Raw genomic sequence first — 20,855 nt, forward strand, 5'->3', positions numbered from 1 at the left:
AGTTTGTAATATAATTTTTGATAACAAAGGAAATTTTGTTCTGAGAATAATGTGTGTCAGACAATTTTTTTCTTTAAAATATCAAAGTTGGTAATGTCGAAACTAAAATGAAATCTCACTGATGAGACTAAAAATAAAATTAGCACAGGAAACGAACCGTCAATGATAGCAGATAACACTTCTACATTTTCATAAAAACTTAATAAGTGATTTTGGAGAATTTTTTATACTTCCGATTTTTTTATAAAATTTTAACACCCTGATGCTCAAAAATTGCGGATTTGTGGACACTAATTTACTAATCAATCTGAACTTATTTTTCGATGATTTATCAGACATTTCAGTTTGGCACCGTAATTTACAAAGACCCTATATAATCTTAAAAAATCATTCCAGATAAATGACTTTACGGGCTATCACTTTCAAGGCTCACTTCCAAATTTTCAGTGATAGTACCGTTACCTCCTTTACGGCCAAAATAACTGCAAAAAATATGTTTCAAAGAGAGTTTATTGCAGCGATACCCTTTGAAACTAAGGGTTGCATTGCGAATTGTAGTCTTTTGTAAGAAAAAGGATTTTTACGAGTTCTAATATTTCGCAAATTTGCCATCTCAAAAAAACTGTCTTTAGATAAATTCTCTTTTTATCTCCTCGCCGGCTTAAAAAAAAAGGTTTATAATATAAAAACTGGTACTTATAACTGTAACGGTACAAAATAGTTCGTTAGACTGTGTGGTTCAAACAAGCAATTTCTAAATACTAACAAATTAATTGAATAACCAGGATTTAATTGAGCATTACATCATATAATTGTTCAATGATGGATAGAGTTATCAAAGGCACATAATACAATTCATAGAAAAGCTGCTGACCACCGGAGGTCTCTATTCTTGACCATTTTCAAATCTTCATTCCATTTCAAACTCTTTACCTACTTGTCACGTCTCATCTTCAGCCTTTACAAATATACGCATTATGAAGGGTTTTTGACGTAAAATGCCACAAAACTAGCCCTTTGTATTTAGTTTTGATGAATGTCTGTGACACAGCTATAACTGTACAAGTACCTATTTTAGCAAAATCTAATCCCTATTGTAAATACAGCTTTTGACCTATATATCAGGTTGTTCGGAAAGTAATTTCGTTTTTTTATGTGAAAATGAATGACAGTTTTCGTATAATAAACAAATGCTTTATTAAATTATATATTGGCCGTTCTGGTCCAACACCTTTTGCCATCTTTCTGGTAGTAGCATAATTCCACGCTCATAAAATTTTTTGTCTTTGCTGGCAAAAAACTGATCGAGGTGGTTTTTGACCTCATCATTTGAGATGAAAGTTTTACCGTCTAAAAAATTTTGGAGTGACCGGAACAAATAATAATCCGATGGTGCCAGGTCTGGAGAATATGGTGGGTGTGGCATTGTGTCCCATTCAAGCTGTAAAAGCTTTTGGCGAGTGACCAAACTTGTGTGAGGTCTCGCGTTGTCTTGGTGAAACACTACACCTTTTCTGTTGATTAGTTCGGGTCTTTTCTGTTGAAGTGCATCCTTCAGTTTGTCCAGCTGCTGGCAGTAGACTTCCGAATTAATCGTTGTGTTATCCGGTAAAAGCTCAAAAAAAACGATTCCTTTAAAATCCCACCAAACAGACAGCATCACCTTTTTTTGGTGAATATCGGCTTTGGAAATGGTTTGAGTCGATTCATCTTTTTTGCTCCATGACCTCTTGCGTTTGACGTTGTTGTATACAACCCATTTTTCGTCCCCAGTAATGATGCGCTTCAAAAACGGATCATTTTTGTCACGTTTGAGAAGCGAATCGCAGACGTCAATGCGGCGACACAGATTTCTCTCTGTGAGAACATGGGGAACCCATATATCGAGCTTCGAGGATAATCCCAGGCCTTTCAAGTGGTCATAAACTGTTGAATTCGATAAATTTAACTTCAATCCGATCTCACGTGTTGTTATTCGACGGTTCGCATCAACTAATGCCTTTATGGCGTCTTTATCAGCTTCAACCGGCCTTCCCGAACGTGGTGCATCTTCGACATCAAAATTGCCAGATCGAAATTTAGAGAACCAGTTCTGACACTGGCGTACTGTCAACACACCTTCTCCATACACATCGGTCAATTTCTTTCTGGCTTGAACAGCATTTTTACCCTTTCTGTAGTAAAACAGTAGGATATGTCGAAAATGCTGCTTATCGCTCTCCATATTTAAAAGGGCACCAACCAAAAACTACTGCGTAGAATTAATTGAAATGTTTCACACACAAGCCTTGTTATATGAGCTCTCAAAGCATATAAAAATTATATGGCTTAAGTGTGAGGTTAAGTGCAAAAAAATACCATTAAATCCTCTGTCGGGAAAAAACGAAATTACTTTCCGAACAACCTAATAGATTGACGAAAACATCTGCCACTGTGATAGTAGGAAGGGTTTTGTGTGGTCCTTGCGGAATATCGGACGTAGTATTAAGTCGTTTTGGCCAGTCTAATATAAATGGTAACGAAAATGTGCTGGTCACTGTACACGTGACTGCTAATAAAAGATATATATATATATATATATATATATATATACAGCATGTCCACAGATAGAGGGCCCAAGAGGACAAATGGACAAAAAATGTCGTTTTTCGACAAAAAGTCGTTCTTGATAAAAGTATCTGCTTCTCAAAAAAATACGATTTACGAAGATACTTTTGAACTTTTTTATACAGGGTGCCCAAAAACTACGAACACATGAAATATTATCAAGAGTAAACTACCTTTATTTCTCATTTTGGAGCAAAATGGTAAATAAAAAACAGATTTCAAATCCCATCCAAAGTTTACAGACAAAATTTTAACTGAGTATTCCATGTTTTATTTTTCTTTTAAAATTCAAACAATTTCTAATTTTACCTTTTTCACCTCATTTCACGTATTTGCAACAAGCATGACAACAAATGTCACAATATTAATTAATAATCTCGTTTTGAAAAATAATTTCGAAATGTTAACTTTTGAGCAAAAAATATTTTTGGTGCAGTGTTATGGAACTGGCGATAACTCTTACAGATATGTACAAGAAAGATTTGTTGAAAAGTTTCCGGGAGTTTCTGTTTCATTACATGGAATTCGTCAGTCAGTCAAGAGATTTAAGGATACTGGGTCGGTGAATAATTTAAAAAAGAAGAAGAAACTTTTTAACGATGATGATGCAACTACAGTTGTTGTCTTGCAGTCTGTTATGGAAAACCCTCTTGTATCGTTACGAAAACGAGCTCAAATTTTGTAGATCGCCCAAAAAAGTCAAATTCAAAAAATTTTAAAAGCAAATAATTTTTTTCCATTCAAACCACATTTCAATCAAGGATTAGAAGATGGAGACAATGCAAAGCGATTAGATTTTTGTTTGTGGGTGGGGGACAAAATTTTAAATGAAAATAACCAGTTTCACAAACTTATTTTATTTTCCGACGAATCAACTTTTTCGACAAATGGTACGGTGGCTTCACAACATGTAAGATACTGGAGCAGAGAAAATCCAGAATTCAGAATTCCTTCACGTCGCCAATATTTCAAAAAAATTAACTTCTGGTGTGGCATTTCATATTATGGAATAATGGGACCATTTTTTTTTTAAGGTACGTACAATAGGAATTCATACTTGGAAATGTTGAAAACTTTTCTTTTGGACAAGTTAAATGAGTTGCCATTACAGTACCGAGGACAAATGTACTTTCAACAAGACGGGTGCCCGGCACATTGTGCACACGAAGTTACAGAGTGGCTTAACAATAAATTTGGAGATCGGTGGATTGGCCGGTACGGCCCAGTTTTGTGGCCTGCAAGAAGTCCTGACCTCACTATTTCTGACACATATCTTTGGGGCCGTTTGAAGCAATTAACGTTTCAGCAACCCATTGATAATAATATCGACATTTTAAAACAGAGAATTTTAGAGTCAGTTCAAATGATTTCACTCGAGGAGATAAGAAGAAGTTATAATCACATTAGACAGCAGTTTGAGAAATGCGTCGAATACGGGGGAGGTGTGTTTGAATAAGTAACATCTACTAACTTTTATTTTGAATTACTTATAAACTATTTTAGAATAGTGGAATTTTGTATCTAAACTTTGGATAGGATTTGAAATCTGTTTTTTAATTACCATTTTGCTCCAAAATGAGAAATAAAGCTAGTTTATTCTTGATAGTATTTCATGTGTTCGTACTTTTTGGACACCCTGTATAAAAAAACTCAAAGTTATCTTCCTAAATCGTATTTTTTCGAGAAGCAGAGACTTTTATCAAGAATGACTTTTTGTCGAAAAACGACATTTTTTGTCCATTTGTCCTCTTGGGCCCTCTATCTGTGGACATACTGTTATATATATGTCCTTGTGTGATTAAAAGATGTTGATGATCGCGAATGTAGTAAAGAACTGTTTTATTTAATCTTGACAACTACTTAAATAAACTAATTTGACAAAAAGTAACTATTCACAAATACTCTAAAAAAAAAAAATAATTGGTAGTTTGCCAGACCTACCTATGACAACAACCAGATTATAATACACTTATAAATAAACTAATTATTAAGAAAGTAAAACAGGTACTCACAATTAGCACCTGACCTAAATTACGGGCACCACAGTCTCTTAGGCAATAAATTAGTACCACAGGTAGATACATTTTTCATGCTAACGGTACAATGTATTCTAAGATTGCAGTATTAACATCGAATTTGCCCAGCATTATGTAGAAGAAAGCATGGGAGATTTTCATATAATCCTTTAGCACGTGTTTCTTGGTTTTTATGCTCTTTTTGTTGTGTTAGATGAGCTTTAACTTCATAAGTTTATTTTTATATGAATAGAGTTTCGACTTATAGAGTAATAAGCTTTACAATGCTCTACCACAAGAGCGCAAAAGTTAGTAATTACAAAGCTACAGGATTGTAAAGTAAAAAACTTAAAAATCAATTTTTAATTATAATTCTTATACCAAACCATTAAAACTCATAAAATTAAATACCTGGAGGCTTTCAGGAAAAGGATTCATATCTGCCAACGATTTTTACGTTGATCATATAGGGCGGCTCATTCGGTTCATGATATATACTTTTTTAATTCATTTGTACTTTTTTGTCCGTACCAAAAATCCACTTTTAAATGAAAAAGATAATAGTGTATTGTTTCTGCTTAGAAAAAATGTACCTTAGTCATGTCACTCAGAGCCATCGTTTTTGGTGAAAAATGCTTTAGAACCAGTGAATATTTCCCAAACGTTTATCGGATTTTTGACAAACCTGATTTGACCTGATTTGGAAATTTACATAATTCTAGATGATCTGTTTAAACAGAATTAACCGTTTTTTTTTAACTGAAATTGATCTACTGATTAATCTAAATTTAGAGTGTTTTATTAATAATCTTCTTAGCTGAATAAGCTACAAACTTCCTATCCTATACACTAACTTTCACTTTTGAAAATCAATAAATTCAATTAGAACATGTAGAATTTTGAAGTGTTACTAATATTTGGAAAAGTACAAAAATTAATTAGATTTTTAATTTTAGAACCTTCATAAACCAACTTACCATAGAATACTACCATAGAATACTTTAAACCATAAATCACCCTTTAAACAACTGTAAGATTTATATGGAGTGTAAATATTCAAGGTAAGGGATCTTTATATAAATTGTGGAGTTTTCGAAAATATTTCAAAACCGACAAAAATATCCATTGTACTTCTTTCCTATTATATTTTATAATTTTTGTCAAAAGAATGTATGAAGACACTGTCTCACTGACAATTTATCTATATCTAATTTATTTACTTTTAACATTAGAAAAAAAGTTCAAACAGAGACTCCCCTTCATTTTAGGAGCGGAACTTAAAAATGGCCATATCGTCCTTCCTCGCATGATCCGTACCCCGCACGTGAAATAAACTTCCTTATTTCAAATGGAACCGCCTAATTTAAAAGTTAAAAACAAATAGCTTATTAGTGTAATTTGACTAGATTGCTATATCATAAACTCAACCGGAAGGGGCGTTTAATAATATTAACAAAAAAATTAATCTCCTGATTTTTGAGCAACTATAATGAAATACCTTGTGTAGCTAAAAATTTGTTGTGTAGAAACAACTACTCTATAAGGTCGTCGGGGGTAAATATTCGCAGTTTTGCATGAATGAGGATTATAATCAAATTCTCTGAGCAAACAAATGTTGTAGCTATTGCCTATTGCCTATTGGCAATAGCTACAACATTTGTTTTTATCTAATAATAAATCTCATCGTTTCAAATGCGTTTCAACAAACGCGACAGTTAATTATTAATCCCGCTGCAGATACTTAGTACGTTTACCCCGTTGGTTTTCTCTCTCGCTCCAAATAATTATGTGGAAAATTGATCCATTTTAAATTTTTATTCAGAATTTTAACTGATTCCTTTAGATCAATACTATTTTTTTGGTAAAATCAAATGAAGTAAACCTACGTACACCTCAATTTTAGTGCGCGGAAAAGTCGATGGGATAAACATTCACAAAGGATTCTTTTCCAATTTTATGTGCGGATGTTTGTCCCATGTTTAATCATCTGCGTTCGACATTAACGTTTTTAAAATAACATTTAAATGCGTTAAAATTTTATTAATCAATCAGTGTGTTCACTCTAAAATGGATGCTACTGTTAGTGACTGAAGTTTAACCCTCTGGTAGGCGCGTGAATTTTACTGTGGTAGTTAGTCGCGTGAACTACAAAGGTAGTCCATCTGTTTTTATTTTTTTTATAAAACATTTTGAAATTTGGTAAAAGAATGATTCATTTCCATGTTACTTACGTTATTGCCATTGCATAAACCACTTTTTCAGGTATTTATTAAGTGAGTTCTTTACAAAGGAAAAAGAAACTTCAAATATGTTTCTTAAATCTTTATTGAGAGGGATATCTCATAAATGAGGATAACACAGCATAATATAACAAAATAAAGTGAACAGTTTCAATTTCTGTGTTAATCAATGAACAAAGTTAGATGAATTGAGGTAAATACAACAAAATAACATAAACTAAAGGAAACCGATAATAGCAAACATGTAAATAATTAGTCTGACAAACATGCAGTACACATATCTCTCATGTGTATTTTGCAGGCAAACTTGATACCTTTTTGACAAAACCTTCTGGTCATTTTATTGACATTTCTTGGACATAAATAGCAACGACGCACGCGATTTCCCGTCAAATCTGGTAGTGGAGGAGAAGATGAGGTTTCATCTAGTCCAACTAGAATTCTTGCTCGCCGTCTAGTTTCCCTTGGTAGTGTATTTATAGTTGATCTATATTCAATTTGGGGTTTTATTAGCTCCCATGCAAAATTTTTAATAAAATCTGACCGTCAAACTTTATCTTGAGGGTGATTGGCTTTATACGCATATGAAACGTTTATATTAGATATATTTAGTAAGTCATAAAATATGACCATTGGCCATCTATTCGTTGTTCTTGCCACATTATACTATGTCCCACACATCTGATCTATTAAATCGACACCTATTTTCGTTCTGTTGTAGCAGGTTATTATTTCTGGTAACTTCTTGTTATAGCTTTCTGGGTCGATTGAATTGTTATGATGCATTGTGGAAATCAGAATTACAGATTTATTTTTTTTGGGACAGTATGATACCATAGTAAGATCTTCTTGAAATCCAAATAGTGAAGTTTTCTCGTCCTTTTTTTGGCAAAAATTCAACGGGTATTTCGCGTTTGTTTTTTCGCATAGTTCCAACGTAGGTTAGTCTCTTTTCAGTCAACAACTTTTTTACCAGTGATACACTGCTAAACCAATTATCGGCAGTTATATTACGATTTGTTCTTTCTACAGGGTACACCAATCGAAGAACAATATTTTCTATGGAGTTATTTTGTTTATATGGGCCCTCCGGTTGACATCCCACATAAGGCTCGAGGTTAAAAGTATACTGGGTTTTCGCATCTACCAACACAAACATCTTGATCCCATATTTTGCCGGTTTGCTTGGTATATATTGCTTAAAACTACAGCGACCTCTAAAAGCTGTTCTGTCTGTTCATCAATTGTAACTGAAACTGTTCATCAGTTGTAAGGAATTCACTTGATATAAAGTTATTTTGAAAATTAACCCCAAAAGTTTCGAACACTTCCCTTATAGGAGCAAATTTGTCAATTTCTCTTCTATAGTTTCTTGTTGTAATATCATCAAACCGCATACACCTCATAAGAAAACGAAACCGTTTTAGGCTCATTGCAAGGTAACACGTTTCCATACTGTTTCCTTTCGAGTTGTTCCATATTTTACGAGCATTTTTTCTAGAGCTTCTCAATGCCCTAATCAAAAACAAAATTCCAATTAGGGCACTAATTCTGATCTGTTAACCTTGCATCTCTGTCTCTTTGAAAGTTGTTTCTAATTTTTTTCTATGTATATATTTGCAGGCATAGTTATCATTTGAATAATATTGTCAGTTAGAAACAATTTTATACAGTTAATTTCCGACACTGCATTGAGAGCATTATTTTTTGGTTCAGAAAAAAGTTTTATGATGTTGTGGGCGCGAATTCGTACTAGCAGGTTAGTCCTCTCTTTTTTTCACGTAGTGGTTTTTATCCTTTCCAATATAGAAATTAGTCTTCTTATATTTTTCCTCACCAGAGTTATCTGAATCAGAAGAATTTTCATCTGCACCTGAAGAAACTTCTTGCTCAGATCCTGATTCATGGTCCCTATTTTCCAGAAAATCGTCTTCTGATTCATCTTCGTTGTCATCGGAGGACTTTCTTCTCCACTTGAAGCCTCTTCGTACCATCTCATCTAAACAGCAGAATCTCTATTGGTTTCCAAACGTGCTTTTTTAAATTCAGACATTTCAAAATCTGTCATAATCAACAATACGATTATAAGAAAACAAATTTATGTAGTATATAATTCAAAGAACATACCGAAAATATGTGTTGTTGTTAAAATATAAACTGAACACACTGCAAAAATGTTATGTGATAAGGCGCGTGAATTACAAATGTAGTCCAAACGTCTTTTGCAGTCTCTCAATCTTGCAAACGCACCTGCTCCCATCTAATTTCATACTAAATAGAAGCATTTATCCCGAATATAAATTAATTTTCAAATTCCTGCAATAAGAAAATGTTTGGACTACAATGGTAGTCCACGCTCCTATTGGAGGGTTAACAGTGATATTAATTTCTTCTTTATCAATAGTAATTTACCGGTCATTTTAGAAATTTATTAAATGTAGAACGTTTAGGATTCGTATTCCCATTTATAAATTTTTTCTTTAAATTAAAAAACATAGTAGGTTTTAGAGAATTTGAGGTTATTTAATGTTTTTTTAAATAAGCCATCCATTTTTTAATTTTTTTTTTCAATATTAAATCAATCGTCAGAATGTAAGCAAATAAATAATTGATTGATTTAAACGGACTTTAAGCACCCCATCCATTGACGAGATTTTAACCAAAAGGATTGCCAACGGAATATTAATCCCCTTATTGTCTGACAACCCTAATTAATATTCTTATTAAATCTCTTCTTAAAGAAGTTCATTTCCTATAGAAATCTTCGTCGGTGTTGAAACATTGAACAAAAGCTGACAACTGCACAATTTGCACCTCCAATATTTATCGCCAATATTCAATTTTTCTACAAGCTATTCAAAGAGTAATTTATGATTTTGTTGATCTTTTTCGAATCTTTTGGTTGATTAACCAGCATAAAGAGGATGGACTACATAAATAATAATATACATAGAGAATATCCCATTTAAGATAATGTAAGTTTTGGTCTTGCCTCGAAAAGGTGAAATTCAATTCTCTTCGTTTGATACCACTAAATTCTTAGAAAATTCTACACAATTACTATGTTTGAAACATTTTTCTAAGTCTTCAAATAAAAAAGTAAAAGAAGGTGCATATTGTCGCTAGAAAATACTGTACATATATAAATAAATGTTAATATGTTCTTAATATATAATTTTATATTTTTTTTATGATTTCACATATTACATAACTTTAAAAATGAACTATTTTTTAAAAATTTAATTTAATCGTATTTATTAACAACATACTTTTGAGGTACCTTTTTTCTCCTCTTCACTGAAATCGGTGAAAATAAACTTACTTAGCAACTGAACACTGTCGGTCAATACTATATACTATGTCTAAATAATGGAAAAATTAGTCATCACAACAAATCACACAAAAACTTACGAATTGCAAGCAACAAAACATGTACTTGTAAGTAAGGCAGTTGCTATTATTTTTGAGCGCTTAAAACTTCATGCTAAAATGGAATCGTAGGATATACCTGAAATTGAAGAAACTGTATATAGTAAAAGTAGCAGGAAAAGTAAAAAATCACTGCTGACAAAAGACGCTAAGAAAATTTGATTGAATTGGTTTTATTTGACCTTTTACCATTCAACGACAACTTTGATTCACAGTAATAGGCGTACGTATTTACCTACAAATATTTTTTATGTCACCTATCTTGACCTACATATATCATAATTATTAATTTCCTCATTATTTAGATACAATATAGAAGTTGATACATTTTTGAAAAAAAAAACTCCTTCCTTTCTATCTAATAGCAGAACAAAGTGCATATAGAAAAAAAAAAAAATTAAGAAAAAGCAACAAGGCAACGTAGGTGCCAAAGTTAACAGCTGTAAGGTTTTTAACGTCCGATACTACTTTTCCTCAACGTTTTACTATTGACCACAAACTGACAAAAGAAAGTTATGGATTGCCATCCAAGCGATATACTTAAGATGGTTTTAGGCATTTTTTTACCCTGTAACATAAAAGCAAGTAATAACATATACATAAACTGGGTGACGACGGAAAGCGGTTACACCCTGTAACTCTTTTTGTATTTTAGGTTTTATTTACCTTGACTTCCCCAAATTCACAATAATATTGATATTTTGGATATTTGGTATAACTTAAGAAGTCAGACATTATCTTGGCTTTTCACTTTTCCACCTGTTACAGTTACTAAGTCATTGTTTGTTAAAACAAAGAAATGAAAATTGGGGAGGCGTGACTGCTTGGTAAGGCATTCATTGTGGATGTAAATACTTTAAGGGTTTTTTTTATTACAATAGCAAGTGAATTAACCAAGAATGAGGTTTTTTACGTATTTTTGTCAAATTCACATTGATTTGCGATTTTCACAGTATACAGGTACCCCTATAATATGGCGGATGTTTCAAGACCCAATGTTTAGGAATGATAAAGGGTTTAAACGATTTGTTATTTCATCTCAAGGTCCATCTCTTTCTTCAAAATAGTTTGCAACACTACTCAATTCATCTCAGACTCCATTTGCAATTGGATTAGACTTTCGCCATAAAAGTACCTCCTATCTTCCTTAACTGGTGGAAACATTTCATCAACCCCTAATAAAGGGTTGCAGATCTAGTTAAAAAGAGTAAGTTCTCTAATTTCGAACTATATAAAATGAAAGTTCAATTCGTTATAGATTATGATGGTGCAGGGTTATCCTACTCTCTTTAATTAAAGGTACGTTCATCATAATATTTTACACATACACAGATTGCAATGTTTGTGAATCGTAATTACTGACCATTTTATGATGGTCGACCCAAATCCGTATCTTGCGTCAAAATAGCTTACAACCCCGTTCGGTGCCTCCACCCAAAGGTCTTTTGCTATTGGATGAAACTTTCACCATAAGAGTACCTCCTACTTTCCGTAAGTGGGGGAAGAATTTGAGCATCCCCTAACAGGTAGTTGCTGTCTCAGTTGAAAAACATCGTTTTTCGAGTTCTTAACTTTTTGCCTTTAAGATACAACTGGTTATCAATCGTACGGGTGTGTGAACGTCTAACTCTTTGTAATTAAATGTAAGTTGAGTATAATATATTCTATTTTATGTAAATATATACATAGCATGTTAGGTAGAGCGATAGAAAGTTTTTAATGGAAGATAGATGAGATTATTTTGATTCTATATAATCATATTTATCCTTATACAAAGACTCATCGTTTTTGAAATGTTGACTTTCTGAGATTTTTATATGAAACAATTGAGTTGATAAAATGAAAAAAAAAAAAAGTTCATTTTTTTTAGTATTAAATACTTTCCACTTTGGAAAATATTTTATAAAATATTCTTAATATGCATATTGACAAAGCAAAACAAAAATTAATTAAAAATTAATATTGCAAACTATTATGTAGACAAATTAATATATTAAAATACTTTGGTTCCAAGTTATTCTTCCATTTTAAACAAAATTATCTCCAATGCGACGCTAACTGAAACTGTCTTAAAAATGTCTCTATTGTAGAGTGTTTCAAATGATATATGACATTATGACAAAGATATAGTTAACAAAATTAAAAACAAAAGGAAATATTACTTATAATAAGAAAATAAGCGACTTTACATTTAAATAAGTTTAAACACTATGCAAACCCCGCACTAACCTGAACTAACCTATTTTCAAGACAGGACGGGCCATTTTCCGGTTTCTAATTCAGAAATAGGTACAATGAATATGAAATAACTAATAAAATTACAAAAGAAACTTTTGAAAGCAAATCTACTATACCATAATACAGGTAAAGAAGTGCACAAAATAACCACAAAATAAAGCAGATAATTGAAGAAGTGAAGCCAAAAATTAGATTTGGTTTTGAAATATGGCTCAAAGTCAACATATGAAATAAGAGGACGTGTAAAATCACTTTCTATAGGTGCTCGAAACAACTCAAATAACCTTCAATAAATTGCCACTCTATCTATAGTTGAACAATCTACTTTTCTTTGTGGATATTTATGCTCAATTTTATTTTCTACTTATGTGGAATAAGTAAGTCATAAAGCTTTTGTTACTTACTTATTAGCTTAATATTTAATTTAAAATGTTTGACTTTATGTTTTTTATCTAATTTTTCATGCAAAATTAGGAAAGTAGCATAAAGAGAAAATGCAAAACAAAAGTTAAAATTGAACAATCGAATTTTCTTGATTTTGTATATTACTGAAAAAGTTTTACTTTTGTTAATTGTTAAGCCCAGTTTTTTTCAAATCCTTTTTTGTTTCTATTGATATTTACACCTAGGAAAAATAATTACATAATTTTTATAATTAGTTTTTTTATAACAAGAGCATAGAGAATGTTTCACGTTCTATACAAGATTCGTTTTTTTAGTCTGGCAAGTTAGTTATAAAGGGGTAAACAAAAAGTTAATAAACCGATGATAAAGGTGTAGTTAATTAAATAATGCCTGCCTATTAAGTTCATGTAGAGCTGCTCAAGTTGAAATGTGGTATCATGTAAAGTTTATAGGAAGTAGAAGCAATGTTTTCATATTTTTATTTTCAGTTAATTCCTGTAACAGGTACATAATTGAAAATTTCGAAAATGTTTTATATCAATTCTCCGTATTCGATTTTCTTTTAATCTCTTCTAACTAACGGTTCTTGAAATATAGCTGAGTAGCTCCCTGAGGAAGGTCCAAGAAATATCCTGAGAAAAACTGGATTTAGGAACTTTCCATCAGTCCATTTAAAAAGAGCAGCAAAGCAATTTCTTCACTAACATCGGCATGAATAATGTGGTGTTTATTCAGTCAGTTAAAAACATGCAATTGTAACTGTATATTGCCACTATATATTTAACAGACGTTGAAGTTATTTCTAGCGCATGAATAAGTCGCCGTAATCATACTAGATCGATCCTGAATGAATTTAAATCTATCTAAATCTAAACTGTCGGACCAAGTGAATTCCTTCAAAAACATGGCAATATTTATGAGAAATTTTTCATTTTCAGCACTTCAGAAGATGTCATTTGTGCCGTTCCGTCCATTTTCCCGACTCTCCACTCTGGAAGAGCCAATTGACCTTTCAATAAGAAATAGAACTCCTGAATCGGATCTGGAGTTGTATCCAAGCTCAGCTTCTGCGACCAGTGAAAGCAGTATATCTCCAGCACTCCAGCCAAATCTGCATTCTTCATTATCTCCTACACCATCCTCAAATATATCAACGAGACCATTTAAGACCATCGCTCATAAGGGATCAACATTACCAGTGGATCCAACTATGTTGTTCTACGATGGATTAGATGACGATGAGCTGGCCAAAAAGCACTTGAAAAATTTGCAACGAAGGTACGAGGAATTTCGGCTTAAGTGGATCGAGCAGGTGAAGTCGATCTCCAATAACGATACGAATGAGAATATGCGTCGAGCTCAACACCATAATAATAGGACCCGGGATCCAGAATATCTTGCAAAAAGAGCAAAGAATAATGAATCTGCTAAACGATCTCGGGACACTCGCAAAGCAAAACAGGAAGAAGTTAATATCAGAATAAAATTTCTGGAGCAGGAAATTCCGAGAATAACCAACAAAATTAAGGAAGAAACGGAAGAAGTGGAAAGGTTGAGGAGGCTGGCAGAATCCTTGGTGAGGCGTGGACTTCTGCCTCCTTTTTAACCAATCCAGGTACCAAAGTTTTAATGAAACCACCTATGGTACAAGGAATTTCGGCTCAAGTGGATCGAGCAGGTGAAGTCGATCTCCAATAACGATACGAATGAGAATATGCGTCGAGCTCAACACCATAATAATAGGACCCGGGATCCAGAATATCTTGCAAAAAGAGCAAAGAATAATGAATCTGCTAAACGATCTCGGGATGCTCGCAAAGCAAAACAGGAAGAAGTTAATATCAGAATAACATTTCTGGAGCAGGAAATTCCGAGAATAACCAACAAAATTAAGGAAGAAACGGAAGAAGTGGAAAGGTTGAGGAGGCTGGCAGAATCCTTGGTGAGGCGTGGACTTCTGCCTCCTTTTTAACCAATCCAGGTACCAAAGTTTTAATGAAACCACCTATGGTACAAGGAATTTCGGCTCAAGTGGATCGAGCAGGTGAAGTCGATCTCCAATAACGATACGAATGAGAATATGCGTCGAGCTCAACACCATAATAATAGGACCCGGGATCCAGAATATCTTGCAAAAAGAGCAAAGAATAATGAATCTGCTAAACGATCTCGGGACGCTCGCAAAGCAAAACAGGAAGAAGTTAATATCAGAATAAAATTTTGATAATTTTGTTCAACTCGATGACAATACAGCGATGGAGGAAATACACTTTGACATTAACGATGCCATTGAGAACTTGGGTGGAGGAATTGTAGAGGAAGAAGAGAGCGCATCCGATGATGAAATAATTTTTGAAAACAGACATAAAATTACTTCTTACAGTGAGGCTTTAAAAGTAGTTGAAGATTTAAAAAATTTTGCTAATGAAGACTACGTCGCATTCCAGCATCTTAAAACTTTAGAAGATTATTTTCAATCATGCTATTTGAAAGAAAAAATGTTAAAGATGCGTCAATCTAGCATGTTAGATTTTATAAATATGTCGGAGATTTATTAGTTTTTAAGTTCTGTAAATGTAATATTAGAAGAGACAATAAGGTGAAGGGCAGGCTAACAGCCTTCTTAAGAAAAAGCATTGTCGAGCGAGGTCATTAATACCACGACGCTCTTTAGTGGCCATGTGTGCTAATTATTTGGGTGATACTAAACTATTGGTTCCTTTGTAATAGGGACTAGCAGGTACTTTTCCCACGGTTCTGAAGGACTCACCCGAACTGGGAAAGTTAAGACAACAGGGATAAAGAACTGGCAGTTAATAGATTGATGGAAAGAAGAGCGGTCGTAGAATAGTGAACTGGTTTGTCTGTCTCTTCTATCTTTCTTTTCTCTGTTAATAAAAACGATATACCAAATACAAAGCAATGGAAAATACTTCTAAAGTTACCCCGACATATATTATACATATATAAATATAAATTCGACCTTTCTAACCATTCGAGTATTTCAGCTTTAATCCACAATGATGTAAGTTGCTTCTCTATTTGAATGCTGTGATGGAGGCATTATCGATTACAATTTATAAAGGTTCATTTAACCCTTTAATTGCTCTAGACGTAAATATACACTGCTGCTTTTGTAGTTCCAGACGTATATTTACGTTTGATTTAGAAAAAATATTAACAGGTAGTAAAGAGTTCTAGCAGTATTTATATGTCAACATAACGCTTTGTTAACCTATCTTCCGATAGATAGCACTGATAATAGTCTCATAATGTCAGATCAATTGTTTTCACTGGCGGCAAAATTTTATCTTGTAACGTGTTACACTAATAAATTTTTTTAAACCAGTTATATTATTTTCATATTTTTCTAATAAAATGACTCGAGTTTTTCGTCCCTATACCAACAAAGAGTTGTACGATTTGTTGGCTAACAGCGACAGTAAAGACGAAGACATTCCAATTTCGAAGGAAAGCGAAAAGGTTTGCTCTGAGAATGACTGTGGCAATGAACAACTATTTATTACTTAGTATGTATTACTTATGTATAGGTAATACTAAATATTCAAGTACATTTCGGGATTTTGATGTAACTTTTGACTCATCTGATAGCGAGTGCGACGATAATGAGCCGCCACCTACCAAATTATGTAAGACCCATAACTTTATTTGGAAATCAGAAAACTTAGAGCCTAAAATACATAATTTTACTTGAGACTCCGGTTGCAAATTTCCTAATTTGGATAAATTTTGTACACCTTTTGACTGCTTTTAAGTATTCTCTGGACTTGAAATAATTCAATACATCGCAGAACAGTGCAACCTGTATTATGAGCACCAGTGCCAAAATCATGTAAAGATTACATCAAGATTGAAGCGTTGGTGGTCTACTGATTACAAAGAAATTTAAAGTTTTCTTTCAATAAATTTTTTAATGGCCTAAGTAAAAAAGAATACCATAACTAGTTGCTGATTCACTGAGCCACTTTTGGTTACTCCTATGTTTTCTCAAATCATGAGCCGAGATAGATATGTAATTTTGCTGAGAATATTCTATTTCGTAGATAACAATAGTAACGCTGGTAATGATAAACTTTGAAAAATTAAAAAACTTAAAAACTGGAAAAAACAAAAAACTAAAAGATCATCTACGCGAAACCTTCAAAGAAGCATTCTATTCATTTACAAACGTTTGCATTGACGAGAGCTTACTACTATTCAAAGATAGATTGTATTTTAAACAATACATCCCTTCAAAGTGGTATCTGTTTGGAATTAAATTTTTTCTAATATGTGACTGTGAGACGGGGTATGTCCTTGATTTCATAATTTATGTAAGAGCAGCAACAGAGATGAACCAGAACTACAATGACCATGAAATCGGTGTTTCTGGAAATGTTGTTATGATTTTATTAGAACCATATTTAGGAAAAAGTTATACATTGTTTGTAAACAATGGTACACCAGCCCAAATTTATTTCAGTGTCTCTTTGACCGTATACAAATGCGTGTGGAACAGTAAAGAAAAATCACAAAGGAATGCCCTCTCTCACAAAGAAACTTATGACAAGCGAGATAGAATTTATGTCCGGCAATAATCTACCAGCTTTAAAATGGAAAGACAAAAGAGAAGTGAGAATGCTTTCTACTCTTCATAACAACGATATTGTTAATACTAATAAAATTGATTTAGAAACGAATCAGCCTATAAAAAAGCCCATTTTCATCAAAGACTACAATGAAAACATGAGTGTTGTTGATAGAAGCGACATGATAATCAGTTCTGTCGAATGCGTCCGAAGAAGCGTCAAAGGTACAAAAAAGTGTTTTTTCATTTGGTTGACTTATCGCTAATAAATGCCCATGCACTTACAAAATATATTGGAAAAATCCGCCCATTTTAAGTTTTGAAACAGATGTTATAAAGGGTCTATTAGAAGTCAATCATCAACCAAAAACCGATTATAGACGTGATAGAAAATCTGCTGATGGCGAAAATCCATTACGCCCAACTGAAAACACTTTATAGTACTTATACCAGCAAAGCAAACAGAAAAAAGTGCCCAACGAAAATGCGTGGTGTGTGCAAAAAATGCCAAAAGAAAGTGATATCTGGTATATACAGGGTGGCGCATCGAAAACGAAACAGAGGCATTTTCGCGTATTTAGAAATTTAAATTAAAAAAACGCTTGGACACGTAAACTTTATATCCGAGGGGGACACATTATAAATGTATACTAGTTCCTTTCATATCAACCCCCTAGCCGGGCTGAGTTAAAACCCTAAAATCTTAAATGGAAAGTAGGGTCGAGTAGTACCTTGTTTGAAAGGTCTTTCGATTCTCGTTATAGTGATACCCAAATTTGCCACCTTTGATTTAGCAATTTTCGAGAAATTCGAAAAATTAGTTCAAAAGATGTATCATCTGGTATGAATTCATGATGTGATGAAATTGCTAAGGACTCAATCCAACGATCTGGAAACTGTTCGTTTAAATAGTCTCTGACACGTAACGCGTAATGGAGAGAGGCACCACCCTGCTGGAATATCAACTGGCCCTCATTGTAATTTTCGTCATTTTCTAATAATTCTTTTATTGCGGGATCAATTGCATCTTGTAACAATTGTAAGTACATGTCACTAGTGAGATTTCCAGGTAAGAAAAAAGAACCAACAAGATGATCGCCAAAGATGCCAGCCCAAACATTTAATTTTTGTGAATATTGGGAATACACTTCATGAAAAATCCTGGGATTTTCATCTGACGAATATCGACAGTTATGACGATTCACTGTATCGTTTACAAAAAAAGAACATTAATCAGAAAAACAGATATTGAATAGATAATTGATATTTCCAATTGCTCGTTCACTTATAGTTTCGTAAAATTGCAAACGGCGGTCAAAATTATCTTCATTCAATTTTTGTAATAAATGGATTTTATACGAATGAAAGATGGGCCTTTAATATTCTTTGAATAGTGCGTCGACTGAGTCCAGTTACAATATCCAATTGACGAGTACTTAGTGTAGGATCCAGATGAACCTGTCCTAAAACCGCAACATCGATTGCTTCATTTCTGGGAAGATTTCCATCATTTCATTTTTTATTAGCTACAGAGCCGATCTGACAAAATTTATGAACTAATTGCAAAATGTACTTGTTTTGCACTTGATTGTCTTCATGATTCTGATTGAATAGTTGGGCGGTCCGGTTAGCACACTGATGATTTTCATAAAATAATTCAATGATTTCTACTCTCTCTGCAATCGAATGAACCATTTTTGATTTGCAAAACGTAAACGGAATTATAACAAATTTATCCTAAAATAAATTTTCTGCACGAGAAAATTCAAAACTGATCACGAATTACTAGTTACTGCTAACAATCAGGGCCAAATAAGTTTTTATTTTTATTTTCTGTAAAAATATTCCAAACATGATAACAATGTATTATCTCTATTGTGTACCTTTACAACCAAGTCAAAAAAGAAGGGCGGGCGCGCTCCCCGCAAATGGTTGAAATTATCAGAATTCATGTACCTTCAAAAAAAAAAACGCCTTAATGTTATTTTTACCATAGTCCTTAACAATTTCATCACATCATTGATTCATACCAGATGATATATCTTTTGAATTAATTTTTCCAAATTTCTCGAAATTTTCTAAATCAAAATTGACCAATTTGGGTATCAATATAACGAGAATCGAAAGACCTTTCAAACAAGATACTACTCGATCCTACTTTCCATTTAAGATTTTAGGGGTTTAACTCAGCCCGGCTAGGGGGTTGATATGAAAGGAGCTAGTATACATTTATAATGTGTCCCCCTCGGATATAAAGTTTACGTGTCCAAGCGTTTTTTTTATTTAAATTTCTAAATACGCGAAAATGCCTCTGTTTCGTTTTCGATGCGCCACTCTGTATATGGTTTAATACGTTGAAAATCATCACACCTACCACCCCTTTTCGGATGTGTATCGCTGAATCAAACACCCTGTATAATAAGTAAATAGAGGCCTTATTAGGATTGTAATTTTTCATATATTTATTTTTGGCTTCAGAATAACGATTTGAACATAGAATTACCCCCTCTTAAGCCATTTTCTATGAACATAACTTGGTCTCTGTCGTTAAGGATTTAAAGCTGACATTTCGTGTACTTTAGTATACAATCCCAAACACAACCTGGTAAAGTATAATATCAAGCAGGATCTAAGCCATAAATCTTGTAAGAATTTTCTCTAAATTGCTCGAAAACATCGGCCAGTAAAAGAACATCTGCTTTTAAATATAAATCAGAATATTGTCCTGAATTTTGAATATTGAATGAATTCTATAGGGTGATTCATTGGGAATGGAACATGGCGAAACCCGAGATAGGGGACACCAAAATATGACGATTGGACGCAACATGCCTTATATCAATGTTGCGCGTTTCAGAGTTACAGGGTGTTAAAAGTTAAAATTTTATTTTAAAATTCCTTAATAACTTTTTGTGTTTTCAGAGCATCACACCAAAATCGATGTACTTAGGTTTTGTAAGATGCCAAATAAGGATTTTGATCTAATTTTTACGAAATTTCTAGAGGGCGCTAGTTACAACTCACCGCTTCGGTATATTTGGTCATATTTTTTTATGAGTGCAACTAAGGTCAAATTTTATTGGATGTATTGAAAGAGCGTCTATTTTTACGCAAAATAAGTATTCTTGTTTAATCCCGATATCTCTCTTTGTTTACGAGATTTTTACCTATAAGCTAATTCGTGTCGTTTCATTTCAACTCGATTTTATTAATTTTCAAATAAATATTTTGCCGCATTAAACAAATGAAAAGCCATTAACAAATGAAAAATAAATTTTATTTAAGCAGCTGTTCAAAATGACTACCTTCCACCTCAATGCACTTTAGTAACCT

General features: G+C 33.0%; 1 protein-coding gene and 1 pseudogene across 1 annotated transcript in view; both read right to left on the reverse strand.

Annotated features, from left to right (window-relative positions):
- Window positions 1-20,855, reverse strand: part of LOC136414167 (sorting nexin-25-like) — an 89,841-nt gene that overhangs the window by 61,669 nt on the left and 7,317 nt on the right. The window lies entirely within an intron of this gene.
- On the reverse strand, window positions 7,529-8,856 carry LOC136414173 (piggyBac transposable element-derived protein 4-like; annotated as a pseudogene).

Source organism: Euwallacea similis, chromosome 16 (genome assembly GCF_039881205.1).
Source record: "Euwallacea similis isolate ESF13 chromosome 16, ESF131.1, whole genome shotgun sequence".
NCBI lineage: Eukaryota > Metazoa > Arthropoda > Insecta > Coleoptera > Curculionidae > Euwallacea > Euwallacea similis.